Consider the following 14,428-nt stretch of genomic DNA (forward strand, 5'->3'; position numbering starts at 1 on the left):
ACAACTGACTTTGCCGCTTGCAATCGGCTAATCCACGCACGTTCAGAGTGGCAACACGCAACGTTAAGTGGGGTGTGACGGAAGTGATTTTTTTCGTAAATGAAAAAATATACTCATCTTACGGCGTGCACATGCACCCACCCACCCACCCACCCACCCACCCACACACACACACACACACACACACACACACACACACACACACACACACACACACACACGCGCGCGCGCGGGCAACAACACGCAAACAGACGCAACCACACACAACAACACGCAAAAAAAGAAAAACTTTACAACATCTTCCTGTGTGGAACGCTGATGAGGATGCGAAGCATCGTGGTGGTTCCGTTTGTTTCCATTGTGTTGCCGTTATGTTGAGTGATCTGGTGTTTGGTAGCGCCATAGGGAATTCTGCGTCCGGGTCCACACCGGTGGCAAAGGCACGCAAGTGCTGTTGTGTGACGGTGAGGAGGCGGTGGTTCTCGAGGCACCGAAACTCGTCCATCATGTTTTTTTATTATTTTTATTTTACAGTACCTCACAGGCTCCGAAGAGCATTGCGTGAGGGGGGAACAAAATAAAACAAAAATGCACAGCGCTATACATTGGAATTACAATGGGGTAAAGAATGAAACAACAATGAAGCATCATGAGTTTTGGAATATGGGGTATTAATGAACATCATGGTATCAGGCGTGGTAGAAAACTAAAACACAAGCAATGTGAAATGGCATAAAACAATAATATGGGGCAACATCATTATACAACTTTGAGCAAGGTTTATTACACAACGTAGACTACAATATACATTTTAAACAAATGAAAGAAAAAAAGAAAGTTTGACAATATGACAACAATTTTAAGATGTGCAAATGAGCTTCAAAAAAATGGCTGGTAAGTCGCTCATGAAATGCATCACGGTTTGATAAGCAGGCTGATGGCGTTTGGAAGATCATTCCACAATGAAATGGCACGTGGAAACGCAGATAAGTTGAATGAACGTGTCTTACCAAATATTCGCTTGAAACTGAATTGATTATGAAGCCGTGCTGACATGCGGACAGGTGCTTCCAGATGCAGTGGAGATGGCGTAGCTGAATCGATGTATTTGTGAAAAAGACAGAGAAGAGCGATTGATCGGCGAGTTTCTAACAGCTGAAGTGGCATATCTATTTTAATTTGCGTAATACTGGCGTGGCGATCGTAATTCCGAGAAATGAAGCGCGCAGCTCTATTCTGAATTGATTCTAGTATTTGTAATAAATAAGCTTGATGTGGTGACCATACAGATGAAGCAAACTCTAATTGTGGACGAACGAAAGTTAAATAGGCTAATTTACGGATGTCAGTAGGTGCGTTGCGCAAGTTTCGGCGTAGGTAGCCTAATGATTTAGATGCTTTGGCACAGACTGTGGTTATATGAGACGACCATGACAAGTTAGGTGTTAAGTGTACTCCTAGGTATTTGTAGGACGTTGCCCTTGTTAAGTTAGTGGTATTGATAGAATATCTGTGGTTAGAATTATTTCGCTTGCGAGAGAAAGAAATTATTTTACACTTGGATAAGTTAAGGGTCATCTGCCAGGTGTTACACCAATTATAAATTCTGTTTAGGTCATTTTGAAGGGCAATATGATCATGAGGGAGTGCTTATGGGACGATATATAATGCAATCATCTGCAAAAAGCCGCTTAAAAGACGAGATATTAGTAGGTAAGTCATTAATGTAAAATAGAAAGAGTAAAGGGCCAAGAACACTACCTTGAGGGACGCCCGATGTGACGTCAGTGAAGGGGGAGCTGAAACTATTGAGTATTGTAAATTGCTGGCGTAACGATAAGAAGTTACGGAGCCAGGATAGGGTAAGGGAATCTGATTGAAGGGACGATAATTTAGAAATGAGGCGGCAGTGGGCAACGCGGTAAAAAGCCTTAGAGTAGTCTAAAAAAATGCAGTCGGTTTGTACATTGTTATCCATGTTTGAGTGCAAGTCAGTCGTGAATTCCAAAAGTTGAGTGTCACATGAGAAGCCTTTTCTAAACCCGTGTTGATTAGTGAAAAAGAAATTATTAGACTCGAGGTGATTGTAAATGTGGGAGGCGATGATATGCTCGAGAAGCTTGCAACAAATACAAGTCAGTGAAATGGGGCGATAGTTATCGGGGGAAGTTTTATCGCCACTCTTAAATACCGGAACCACTTTTCCAATTTTCCAGTCGTTGGGTAGCTGTCCGGATGATAAAGATTGTCGAAAGATGTGAAAAAGAATCTGACTTGAGATGGATATAGTATTTTTTAACTACTTAGAATTAATACCATCTATGCCAGCGGAAGTTGAAGTTTTGAGGTTAGTAATCAGTGATGGGATTCCCTGAACTGTGAGGTCGATGGGTCCCATGAATGACCAGTCAAAATCTTGAACAATGGGGATGTTGGAATGATCTTCCCGCGTAAAAACAGATGCGAAATACGTGTTAAATGCTGACGAACACTCATCAATTCTAAGAGGCATTTGCTTGCACCCTAGTAAAGAAATGTTGTTATCTGCTTTGTGAGGAGAAATTGTGTCCCAAAACTTCCTCGGATTAGATTTGAGAAGTGAAGGCAAGTCGCAATGAAAATATTTGTGCTTAGCAGCGGTAATAGCAGACGTGTAGTTTTTTAGACCCTCTTTGTATTTCGCCCAAGAGCTTGGGCTAGAAGCACGCTTTGCGTTCACATACAAACGTTTCTTTTTGTTCCTCAAACGTTTAATATGCTTATTAAACCACGGGTTAGTTTTATCATTACTTATTGAGATTAGAGGCACATATTTATCAATGAGCGCTGACATTTTATTCCTGAACAGCATCCAGTTTTCATCTACACACCGGCTAGAGAACAACGGTAAAAAAGTTTCGTTAAAAAACATATTTAGTTCACTGTTCGTGTTCAAATAGTTAGCCTTATTGTAATCTAAAATTTTTTTTGTTGTGGAACCATTGAAATTTGATGGGACATAAATGGGTAGTTGGAGTACTTTGTGGTCACTAAAGCCGTTAATGAACAATATGTTTCCAATGTTTTCTGGAGAGCTAGTAAAAATAAGTTCTAAAGTATTAGATCCCCTAGTAGGTTCAGAGATAACTTGGAACAAATTAAAAGCTAATGTAAGGCTGACAAATTCAAGTGAGCTACGGCAAGACGACGATGGATTAGGCCAGTCAATACGGGGGTACTTAAAGTAAAGTCACCTAAAAGGTAAATATTAGAAAACTTACACCACTGGCTAGCAACAGTGATACTGTTTCGATGTTGTTCTACGAACGAATTGGAAAAGTCCGTTGAACGGTAGCACACACCTATTAATATTCGACCAGGGGCGGGGGGGTTAAGCATGCAGCCCAGGTGATTTCGAGTCCACTGTTAGTATCGATACTGAATGAAGGTATTGTTTTCCTAATCGCCAATAGCACTCCGCCCCCTCTTTTGTCTGCACGGTCGTGTCGATAGACATTGTAACTTGTGGGGGCCCGTGTTCCCCTACGCCTCGCCTGCACATGTTTCCGCGAGCTGGGAGCCGCCATTTTGGGTAGCCGGCGCGTCACGTAGGTCGTGTCCTCTTCATGACCCCGCGCGACGCGTCGAACCGACTTGCCGCGAACGTGTGCGCGAGGGCGCGAGGGAAGGAGGACCAGTTTGTCACCTTCCTTAGCGCCACCCTCTCCCCGACCTGGGGAAGATCTCCTCTCCCCTCCGAGCTGACCTGCGGGACGAACGAGCGCTCCGGCGGGGAGTCGACTGGGCGATTTGGTCGGAGTCGGTTGGCTCGGCTGTGCCTACGCTGAATGCCCCGATGACGGTGAACCCACTTCGCTCCACGGACTCTGCCGAGAGATTCTGCCCTGATCGGTCGCCTCGGGATGCCTCCCCTGCTCCCGCGGCCGTGATGACGGATATCGAGGTCTGAGCCCAGCGGCTTGAGCGAGCGACAGGAGCCACTGTCTCCCCGCGAGCGATAGTCGTGTTGTCTGGTGTATCACACTAAACTTTTTTACACCCTTTTGGCCAAAAAGGGCGTAAAATAATTGAAAAAAGGGTGTTGGGAGGCCCTTACACCCTTTTTCTTGAATCTCAACACCCTTTTTTGTAGCTTTCCACCCTTTTTGCGTGAAAAAAAGGGTGTTGACCAACCTCAACGCCCCTTTTTTTTTAAGGGTGTTGAAAGGGTGGGGAAAAGGTGTTCAGATCATCATTGATTGAGGTCATGCATGCAATATAATTTCAAAAAGACATCCCATTGTACCATCCACCCAACCTCGTCAAAAATGTTCAAAAGCAAAAAAAAAAAAAAGCTGCCAAATTCATTAAAAAGCAGCGGCAGCACCGACGTTGAAACAGGAAAAATATCAGCCCTTGCTTATTACGACATCGACAGAATAACACTCCCCCTCCCACTTTTTGTTTCCTACAGCCTTGCACGGAGCACAGCACAGCCTTGAACTGTGACATCTGTATCATCATTCCGTCGTTCCCTGTTCCTCTCCTGCCCCACCAGCACAATCATAGCCCTCTCTGACAACAGTCATTCTCGTCACTCAGTGGAGTTATAACGTACTAGCAATCACAATTTTATTCCATTCTTATTGTTAGCGACCGTAAATATTGTGTACAAATGCAATAAACAGACCACCTAGTTTCTCCTGCAGAAACAACGTTGGAGAACAAGGCAGATATCAAAAGAAAACAAAAGTTGGGGAGGTAGGGGCATGAAATCGGGCGCTAAATAAACAGACGCCAAATAATAATACGATTACTTACATTAGAACACTGCCAAATTTCATTGCGCAGTGTTATCTTACTATCTGCTGCTTTTTTTAACGTTCAAATCGAGCGCCATAAGCTTCAGTTCGCGTTTTGTGTTTGTAAACTTTAAATATCTAAGCTTCTTTATTATAATACACACAGTAAATAATAAACCTAAAGATTATGTTATATTTAGTAAAAGAGGTAATTATTTATTGTTGTCGTTTTAATTTGTTTACGCAACTCCCTGCCAACGGCCGATATCTTGAGTACGGCGCGCGGCGGCGTGGCCGGATTCCGGAACAGATACCCCGTGACCCGTCTTTCATCGGATTGTTTACGTGTTTACTGTGGTGTGCGGTTAAACAAGCGCAGTTATTATGATTAATTGGGCACCTCGTCGTCTTCGGTTGTGTCTGTCGTGTTCGACTTCGCGATGAAGTATTTGAGAACAACTTTGCCACCTGAAGACGGCTAATTTCGCTTGGCGCTTGCATCTGAACGTCGCTCGCTCTTCTGCGTCGGCTCCTCTCGGTAAGCTGTCGTCACATTTGCCGCCTTTCTTGTCACTGGATGTCGTTTGTAGCTGTCATCGCCGCTTTAAGGATTCGTTAACAGGAGCACGCGTGTGTGAATTGTTTAACTGAACTGGCGAGGTTGAACCTAGAGGGCTCGTCTCTAGAAAGGCGATGTGCGAAAGATTGTGGTGCTTGCATTGAGCGCTAAACGCACTGGCGCTCAGTAACGCCGTGGCGCTCAGTAACTCAGTAACGTTTCCCATTCCGCAGCACTATATTGAACAGCTTCAGAGTTCACCACTGCGAACCACGTCTTACGCGTAGTTTATCAGAACACGGGCGGCTACACCTCTAAACTGTGCTGCGCAGCGTTTTCGGCTTCGTTGATCACCGCAGTCGTTTGTGCCGTGTTGGGAATTGCGAGGGAGAATCGTTTGCGAGCGAATGTGCGCGCCTCGCAAGCTTCGTTGCGTTTGCGGCGAGTCACCTCACCATGTGTACGGTGCGGCGGTACGCGGGCAGTGATTTTGGCTGAATGTTGTGTTGCCCGAGACGTAACATTCGTGCACCTAATCATTTCCATTCTTGCATGTGTGGTAATCATGTGTCATCCCGTTTTAGACCTCTGGACGGTCTGAGCGCATCACGTCCCTCCATTCAACCGGACAAGAGCCACAAGCATTGTCAACAATGTTTGGCTGCCAGAACGTAAGTTTTCAAACACAGTTTTGGTAGCACAGTGGGCTATCATACTTGAATAAGGTTCGATCACTTGAATGTACAAGTTCTCTCCCCCGTAACAATTATTGGTGTTTCATGCATAACCTAACATGTAGGCGCTCAATGGCAACCTTTATTGTTAATTTCGGAAAACTCAAAAGTTTCACCCAAAATCATAATGTGGGCGTAGCAGTTAATCACCATGTATACGCACTGCCTGGTGTTAGTCATGTTTACGGTGAAGCCATATTTCTTAGGTGGTGACACAAAAATGTTATTACCTTTGTAGTTTAGTCTTCGATAAAGCCTTACCAGTTCTGTTTTCAGCTATTTTTTGGATGTTTATCATGTGAATTGACAGTCCTTGCAGTCCACTTTTTCAAATAGTTATGTAACTGCATGTACCATTTAAACAGGCCTGATTGGGGTTCTGAAGGCTGCGATTTACGCACGCTAGTGCTGTACCGCCAATAAAGAAACATCCTTCCACAAAGAAAAAGATTTGAAAATGTAAAGTATCAGCAGCATTATTCTTAACTGGAACATGCTAATTGCTAGGCCTGGGGCTTTTCCTGAAAGCACTGTGGATGTTATGAGAGAGGAAAAACCACTCAAACACATCTGCCAAGGCCGTTGATGCTCCAAGATGCGTGCAAGCATTGAGTCTTCTGAGCAATACATTACACCCTTTTTTTTAAACAACCGACGTGCATGCTGAACGTACTCCTGATTGGGCGTTTGCCAGGCGCGTAGCAAGGAATTTTTTTTCGGGGGGGGGAACCGTGGTCGACCAAAAGATGGGACGGGGAAATATGTAGGCAAGGCATCTTGCGCGTTGTTTTGCAAACGAAGCTTGAAATAACTGACTTTAACATGCGATTTGTGTATGCTCAACGCTAACTGTAAAGCCCACCTTAAAGGAGCCATGAAGAGAAAATGCAAGTTGGTTTCATTCGAAAGATTTCGTGTTTTATAGTGCCCCCAGCGCTTGTCTGGATACAAATGGTGCTTTATTCACTGAGAAATTAAACAATTTAGGTTAAAATTTTGATTTTCCCGCTCAATCGTGCGTTTTCGTGGTCCCAAATGACATCACAGGAACCGACCGCTCTGCAGCCTAAGTACCTTCATTCACGCATCCGCCGTACAGGGCAGAGACACGTATACGCTGGCGGCGCCATTTTCGGTTGCTCGCTCGCCGCCGAAGCAAGTCATTGTGTCAAAACCGCGCTAAAATTATCGCCGCAACGCGGTTTACTGAAGAAGTTTGAATCATATTGTCTGTTTCGCGTTGCTAGGTCTCGTGGGAAACGAAAAGAATAACGCGTTGAGCCCGTTGGCGCAATTGTGGCGGCACGGGACCGTTCAAAGGTTGTCTCCACCCTGTACAGCGGTGTTGGTTTGTTCCCGCGTTTTTTTACGTTCTGTAACCTAGATGGCGCCACCATACCGTGGCAAGCGTTTGGTTTGTTTTTGCCCGCATTTAAATCTGGCTTGTTTTTGTTCTGGGAGAAAATATTCGTTCCCTGAAACAGTGCTCGCTCGACAAATGGGGTCACGTAAGACACCGTTGCTTGCGTCAATCGGCCAGTGTCGTCTGAGACAACCCCAAGCCCCGCAGTGCTGTGCAGCTAAACCAAGCATGCTGTGCGCAGTACGAACAGCAGAACGCATCAGTACTTCTATGTTTACATGTGCTTTCGTAACTTCCACTGTTTGTCCCATCATTCTTATTGCTTTGTAAAGAATGTGCCCTAAATTTAAGCGCAAATCACTCATTCGTCTAGTTTGTAAGCTCTACCTAATTGGCGTCTGCTTCTGCCAGCCTCCGCCAATCGCAGAGCTTAGCTCATGTGACATCATAGGTTCTGTTGCGGGAAATGAGCTGGTGGGTCGCATGACCATTCCCGTTTTTCCTAATTATGTAGCTTATTTGAGCGAAGTTTATGTTAAAAGTGCTGTCAGTATGATTCTAACGAGACAATCTTTTGAATGAACCAAACTTGTGTTTTCTCTTCATGGCTCCTTTAAGGAGCTTAGATGCGACAACCATCGAATCGCAGTGGACTGTACATGTGGCGCATTCGTATATTATGGCGGTGAAGCTAGCAAACGTGCGTCTTCGTCCTTAAGTGATCGCCTTTTGTTATTTTTTGTGCTAGTAACGTGAGTAGTAAACTTGCGCTAAGCAGAACACCTTATTGCACTGCTGTTGAATGTTGAGCTTGTTGCACGTTTCTCAAATTTCATTATATTTCTATCTGTTAAATCGAAACAGACATGGCTTCAGTAAAATTCCGGTTAAGCAAATACAGAATGCTGATTCTAACCAAGAGGGAGGTCAAGGAAACAGTGGAATAGTGCCAAAAAAACAAAGCTCCGCAATAAGGAGAATTGTGTAGTTTTGTTGATGTGGAGGAAATACAACATGGGCAGAGCAATGCTTTTTATGCAGCAGAAATTATGGATCTGCAATAGTCAATGAAATGCGATGTCGGTAGAAAAATAAACATATCAAGGATTGATAGTTGACTGAACAAAATACAGCGACATGCTCTGTCATGTGATTATACTTTGTACCAGTGTAAAGACAAGGAATGACACGCTCCCGACCACATGTAAGCCTATATGAGGCTTTTCCTGCTGTTCTGCCATTCCCCGGCCGTGCTGTTCCGCCATTGAAACAGTAGGGCTGTTTTGATCGGCTCGCGGCAGGTTCCCGGTGCTTGTCGGTGTATCCGGCGCGAAATGCAGCCGGGCTGTATATATTGACAGGTACAGCATCTGGAGCGGGCGCAGGGATCAGACGTTGACATAGCCGTTGTTTTCAGCTTTATGTGAGCAAGAATGTCCTTAAAACTGCAGGTGACTTCAGGCGGTTTTTCAGGCTGCCTAAACCGCACCCCAGCCTTGGCATAAAACATTATGAAGGGGGGGGGCAAACCCCCCCCCCCCCGCCCCCCCGGCTACGCCCTTGGCGTGTGCTTATTCTTTCTTGCATCCACCACATTCAAGTCGTCACGTTGAATTGGGAATGCTGGAATCCAGCATATGCTGGCAAGATACGAGAGCTTGAACACAACCCACTTGCCCGCAATGAGTTTTCAAAGATCTCCACCACCTGAAGGTACTGATGTGAGATGTAAGCATTGCCTGAAAACCATTCCAGATAAGGGTACGAAATCATAGTTATGGGCCTTTCTCGCCCATTTACGTGTTTTGAACAAAAAAAGTGCCATTTAAAGGTAACACGTCGTTCCCTGCCGATTTCTGATGCCTGATTAAGTTTGTGGGCATAAATTTAGCAGCTTTCTCACATGTCTAACGTGTATGCGGGCTTGTTAGGAGTGAAGTAGGTAAAAATTGAAAGGTTTGATTATAGTTGTGTATAGATTACCTACATTGTTTTCATTCCTAGAAAAGAAAAATTGAGGTAACCCTGCCAATTGTTCTGCATTGCTGCATTTTATTATGCTTGTATGATTCGTAGAACCTGCAGGAGTTCAGCTGCTTGTTAAAGGAAAAATGAACAACGGTACAAAAAAAAGAGCATCTACTAAATAAAAATCTTCACAATCGCAGGATGCCAACGGTCCACCTACCAACTTGCGTCCTGCATTGTTTCTGCTGGCTGGAGCGGCGCATGGAGCATTTTTCAGCTTCTCGAAGTTTGTGATATAAGCGCTGCCCCAAGTGAAGGATGCCGCAGACGGATCTTCTGTTTTAATGCCACAATTTCATGTGCTGAGCACTTACTCGTAAGGCATTTTAAATATTCATCATCCCAGAGGGTATGTTACCTTCGTCTTGAGTGGAATGTGGCTGCAATCAGGTTATTTGTGACGGAAACAAGTGAACCACGTGGTGAGAGTCATTGAGGCCTTGTTGATTGCGCATGCTTCTGAAGTAACGTTTTCATTCAGCTGAATACTTTCTAAATATTACAATTTGTGAACAAAATATGATAAAAATCATGATTAGTTGTACTACAGTGCAGGAAAGAAATGCCAGCACATGTTTTAAGAGCCTCTTATATTTCAGGTCATTGGCTGGTGAGCAGTAAAACAGAACTCAAAATTGTTTAAAGTGAAATCAAGTATTTGTTGTCACCAGTGCATGACCCGTAGTAAAAGCTATCTGGTCTCCCAATTTCAAATGAGACAGGAAATGCCAAAAAAATAAGGAAATAAACAAGACAGCTTGCTACAATAAACCAATTCAAAGAATTGCTCAATGTCTATGAAGTGGTGATTCAGGCGGGTTAGTTCGGTGTTGATGAAATACAAGCAGGCACTCGCCTGGTCAAAAACAAATAAACAAATAAAGACGTTTTGGGGCCCCTACTGGTCCCTCGATCACAATGAAAGGGGGGTGAAAGGTCTCGATTATTTATAGGTTCGGTGGCGCAGAGTGCGCATGTGTATCTCGGGGAGATTACCCCGCGACCGGTTAATCGTGTTTTTAGTTGGTTGAATATGCACTGATTCTAAAAGTAGTCGTGTCGACAGGCGCTTCTCTGATGCGATTATGCTTGCGGAATCCCAATCGATGACGTGGTCAGTAGCCAGGTGATGATCCGCCAAGGCATTTCAGCTTACATTGCCCTTTTTGACATCATTCTGGTGCTATTGAATTCTTCTTTTAAAAATTTCCAGTGAACTATGTAGGATGCATCGCTATCCTTGCATGGAATTTTGTAGGCAACTCCGGGGAATCTTGATTTTTCTAAAGGGTCCTTCCTGCGTACCAGCTTCTGCTTAAGCCTGTTCGTTGGCACGTGTGCAGTTTTAACGCCATATGTGCCAAACACCCTTGATCGCTTCACTGATCGCTTCACTGATGCCTTGCGTGTAGGGGACGGCAGCGCGTTTTTGCCTGTCTTCTTCAGGAACCCTTTCGGAGGAGGCAACTGAAGCCCGCAATTGTTGCGTCCTCACAAGCTTTGAAGGGTAGCCGTTACTGCGAAGGTCCTTCCTTACCACGGCTAGCTCTTGCTTGCGCAGACCAGGCTCAGAGCAGATTCGTGATGCGCGTGAGAAGAGTGCAGCGGCGACGGAGCGTTTTTGGCCTATAGGATGCGCAGAGTCGAACCCCAGGTATCTACCCGTGTGGGTCGGCTTTCGATACACACTGGTTGTAAATCCTTTGGCCGACCGTCTCACAAGTACGTCGAGGAAGGCGATCTGTCCATTATTTTCCTGTTCCATGGTGAACTGGATGCTTGGAACACAAGAGTTTAGATGCTCAATTAAAGGCATTACGTCTCCGCGGTGGATCACACTAAAACAGTCGTCTACGTAGCAGACAAAGATCTTGGGGCCGTCTTGTACGAGCATAGCGCAGAATTTTCTAGAGCCTCTAAGGCAATATTCGCACAGACTGCTGAAATGGAAGCTCCCATCGCTGTTCCAAACCGCTGCTTGTAACATTATACGTTGAAAACAGAACGTGTTCTGCAGGCCAAATTCCAGGCAAAATTACGCGGTCCGGAGTTGCAAGGATCTACTCGAGAACGATGCATCTCTGCCTTCACGTTCGCCAATTGAGACGCAAGACTTGTATTGTCTCCTGGAATTTGGCCTGCAGAACACATATATTTTGTTTTCAACAGACCAGCGGTTTCGAACAGGGATGGGAGCTTCCGTTTCAGTAGTCTGTGCGAATATTGCCCTAGAGGCTCTAGAAAATTCTGCGCTATACTCGTAAAAGGCGGCCCCAAGATGTTTGTCTGCTACGTAGACGACTGTTTTTGTGTGATCCACCGCCGAGATGTAATGCCTTTATTTGAGCATCTAAACTCTTGTGTTCCAAGCATCCAGTTCACCATGGAACAGGAAAATAATGGACAGATCGCCTTCCTCGACGTACTTGTGAGATGGTCGGCCCAAGGATTTACAACCAGTGTGTATCGAAAGCCGACCCACACGAGTAGATACCTGGGGTTCGACTCTGCGCATCCTATAGGCCAAAAACGCTCCGTCGCTGCTGCACTCTTCTCACGCGCATCACGAATCTACTCTGAGCCTGGTCTCCGCAAGCAAGAGCTAGCCGTGGTAAGGAAGGACCTTCGCAGCAATGGCTACCCTTCAAAGCTTGTGAGGACGCAACAATTGCGGGCTTCAGTTGCCTCCCCCGAAAGGGTTCCTGAAAAATACAGGCAAAACCGCGCTGCCGTCCTCTACACGCAAGGCATCAGTGAAGCTCTTGCAAGGGTGTTTGGCACATATGGCGTTAAAATTGCACACGTGCCAACGAACAGGCTTAATCAGAAGCTGGTACGCGTGAAGGACCCTTTAGAAAAATCAAGATTCCCCGGTGTTGCCTACAAAATTCCATGCAAGGATTGCGACGCATCCTACATAGGTGAAATCGAGAGCATGATGGAATCCCGTCTGGCCGGGAGGGTACATTAAGAACGAAAAAGAGACGCCTACCAGTCCAAACAAAACGTACTGACGTTTGGGCTTCCAGCACCGAAGCCTTGTTCACAATAAATGCATCACCAGAAGTGGGTCGTTTAAGTGGGCTTCTATAATCGCTGCAAAGAGCGTGAGTAGATCGGGTTTAGATTTCCGTCGTTACGATTGACTGTGTTAGATGTGGTCTGAATGATTAGTTATTCCAGATGTAGCCGTGATGGTCACGTTTTCTGTAGCGACGATTCTTGCATTGTCCCAATCAATCTTGTGGTCATTCACGACGGCGTGTTTGGCTAAAGCATTGTTGCGGACGCTTTTATTCTTTACTTCACGTGCGTGCTGCTGCAGATGATTCTTATAATTTCCTGATTCCCCGATATACACGCCACTGCAGTCTGCACAAGGTATCTCGTATACCACACCGGAGAAGCGCTCCTTGGGCAAGCGGTCCTCGACTCTCACGAGCTCATGGCGCATCTTTTTGGCGGGAACGTGGGCCACCTGCACGTCATATTCCCGTAGGATACGTGCCAAACATTCACTTGTTCCTGGAAGGTAATGCACAGGAGCTCACTTCATCGGGGCAGGAGGCACGTCCAGTTGTCCCCGTCGGGTCAGTTGGCGTTCTGTTGCGTTTATAAAGTGCCTCGGGTAACCGCAGCTAGCCAGGTTGTCCTGTACCTTTGCCGTGTCCACCGCCGCATCCTCGGGCTTCGAGCACGATCTTTTCGCACGCTGCAGTAGCGTGCTAACAACAGCCGTCTTGCGGGAAGCGGGGTGCACGGAGTTGAAGTTCAGGTAGCGGTCTGTGTGCGTTTCCTTGCGGTACACGCTGAAACGTAGCCTCTGGCCCTGCCGAGACTCGAGGACGTCCAGGAAGGGAAGTTTGCCATCGGCCCCCTCTTCTGACGTGAACTGAATGGCACGTTCCATACTGTTGAGGTGGGCCAGCAAGCTGTTCGCCGCGTCTTTCTGAACGACGCCGAAACAATCGTCGACATAACGCAAGAACACTTTTGGTTGAGGGGCAAAGGAGGCTAGCGCGCGTGCTTCCAGCGCTTCCATGGTCAGGTTTGCCGCCGTGACCGAAATAGCGGCACCCATTGGAGTTTCCTGCCTTTGCTTGTAAAAATGGCCTATAAAGACGAAGTACGTATTGTTCAGGCAAAAATCTAGAAGCCTGCGTAGTTCTGGCTCATCCATCGGTGATCTCTTGGGCAACGTCTGATCAGCCTCGAGAGCAGTGGTGCATAGGTTGACAGCCAAGTCAATCGGAATGCTCGTGAACAGGGACTTCACGTCGAAGGACACCATCAAGTCGTCTTTCTCGATCACGGTGTTGCAAGTCTTCTCGACAAAATCGAAAGAATTACGAATGTGAGTGGTCCCTTTACCGACGAGCGGAGCCAGAACTTGGTGCAGGAACTTCGACAGGTGGCCCTGCACCAAGTTCTGGCTCCGCTCGTCGGTAAAGGGACCACTCACATTCGTAATTCTTTCGATTTTGTCGAGAAGACTCGCAACACCGTGATCGAGAAAGACGACTTGATGGTGTCCTTCGACGTGAAGTCCCTTTTCACGAGCATTACGATTGACCTGGCTGTCAACCTATGCACCGCTGCTCTCGAGGCTGATCAGACGTTGCCCAAGAGATCACCGATGGATGTGCCAGAACTACGCAGGCTTCTAGATTTTTGCCTCAACAATACGTACTTCGTCGTTATAAGCCATTTTTACAAGCAAAGGCAGGAGACTCCAATGGGTGCCGCTATTTCGGTCACGGCGGCGAACCTGACTATGGAAGCGCTGGAAGCACGCGCGCTAGCCTCCTTTGCCCTCAACCAAAAGTGTTCTTGCGTTATGTCGACGATTGTTTTGGCGTCGTTCAGAAAGACGCGGCGAACAGCTTGCTGGCCCACCTCAACAGTATGGAACGTGCCATTCAGTTCACGTCAGAAGAGGGGGCCGATGGCAAACTTCCCTTCC

At 46.2% G+C, this 14,428-nt stretch overlaps 1 protein-coding gene and 1 long non-coding RNA gene across 2 annotated transcripts in view; both read left to right on the plus strand.

Moving 5' to 3' along the window:
- Positions 1–14,428, plus strand: part of LOC144173712 (uncharacterized) — a 228,750-nt gene that overhangs the window by 111,810 nt on the left and 102,512 nt on the right. The gene's annotated exons all lie outside the window — the stretch shown is intronic.
- LOC144173711 (uncharacterized) lies at positions 5,015–9,895 on the plus strand. The gene is made up of 3 exons (XR_013323370.1): positions 5,015–5,319; positions 5,925–6,011; positions 9,606–9,895. It is a non-coding gene; the product is annotated as an uncharacterized LOC144173711 (long non-coding RNA).

The sequence above is a fragment of the Haemaphysalis longicornis genome, unplaced genomic scaffold (assembly GCF_048455015.1).
Source record: "Haemaphysalis longicornis isolate Haplotype H1 unplaced genomic scaffold, Haemaphysalis longicornis Haplotype H1 scaffold_3, whole genome shotgun sequence".
Lineage (NCBI taxonomy): Eukaryota > Metazoa > Arthropoda > Arachnida > Ixodida > Ixodidae > Haemaphysalis > Haemaphysalis longicornis.